The sequence below is a fragment of the Penaeus japonicus genome, unplaced genomic scaffold (assembly GCF_977035675.1).
Source record: "Penaeus japonicus unplaced genomic scaffold, GWHDUDI00000001_assembly GWHDUDI00000016, whole genome shotgun sequence".
NCBI lineage: Eukaryota > Metazoa > Arthropoda > Malacostraca > Decapoda > Penaeidae > Penaeus > Penaeus japonicus.
In genome coordinates, this window is record NW_028234418.1 from 36,773,502 (window position 1) to 36,774,759 (window position 1,258).

The following is a 1,258-nucleotide window of genomic DNA, read 5'->3' on the forward strand; positions in this document are numbered from 1 at the left end:
TCTTCATTATTTTCATTTTCTTACAGAATCTGTCTTGTTTTTCCATATAACCTTTCCGTAATTAAGCGGTTTAAGTTCATTACATTTCGTGGTTTATCGTTTACATAAAAAATCATCATAACACATGTATCTGTCGAACAAATGTATATTAGTAAAAAAAAAAAAAAGTTTTAATTCTACAAGAGATGTAACCATCTGCAATACGACACTGCAATTCGGATGTCTTACGGTCAGCTAATCATAGCCGAGCTGTCAAGTGCCGTTTTGCCTCGATAAAAAATATATATATATTGAAGCATTAGACTGATATAATCCAGCGCTACGCTACAAGTCAAGTGAAAATTGGGTCAATACTCACGAGATCATAACCTTTGAGTCTGGCTGTCGTAAAGAAATAAAGTGGCTTAAGAAAGACACTATACCTACAAAGTATATCCAGATCTAATCACTAAATAGATTACAATCTATCACAAAAAATACCAGAGAAATAGTCAATTATTATGGTAATTTATGTAAAAAAATATTTCTAAAAACATCTCTGATTATTTTCTCACTTATAGTTTACATATATTACTTACTGAGGACGTAGAGGTATTGTCGAAATCGTAGAGATGATCAGGCAATTAGTTGACATGACGAATTAATCCTAGAAAACATTGCGTTTGGCTTGTGTGACCTGTTTAGTCCCACTTCCTGTTTATTGTCAGCGTTACTGGGAAACACTCCCAACGGTAAAAGCTTATCAATATTAGCAAATATTAGCAACAACAATAATAATAACAACAGCAGCAGCAACAGTGGTAACAGTCGTAGTGATGGTAACAGTGCAGGTAGTGATGCAGTAACTCAGATCATAAGGCTGGCTAACAAACAGCCTTCTGCGACGCAAATGTATGTTTATGTCGCTGGTGTTACCAAATTAGGCTAAAGCTAATAATGTTTGGATGATTATTTTAAGCTGTTTGTAGTCCAGTTGGTACGTCTGAAGAGGTCGTGCCTTGAATTTCTATGAAGGTTACAATAAATATAGTTTACAAGAGTCATCTTGAAAATTAGTTTAAAAAAACAAAAACAAATGGGCGTTTTTCTGGAACCAAAACGTTAACTACAAATCATTTCTTTCTCACGGTATTAGACAGTACATATCGGTTGGTTCGATTTTAGATTTATTTTCCGTTCATCTTTGATGTAATGTCTCATACCACCCTAAAGGAACCAACAAAAGTACTTGTTCGGATAGTTACGGGCAAGTAGGCAC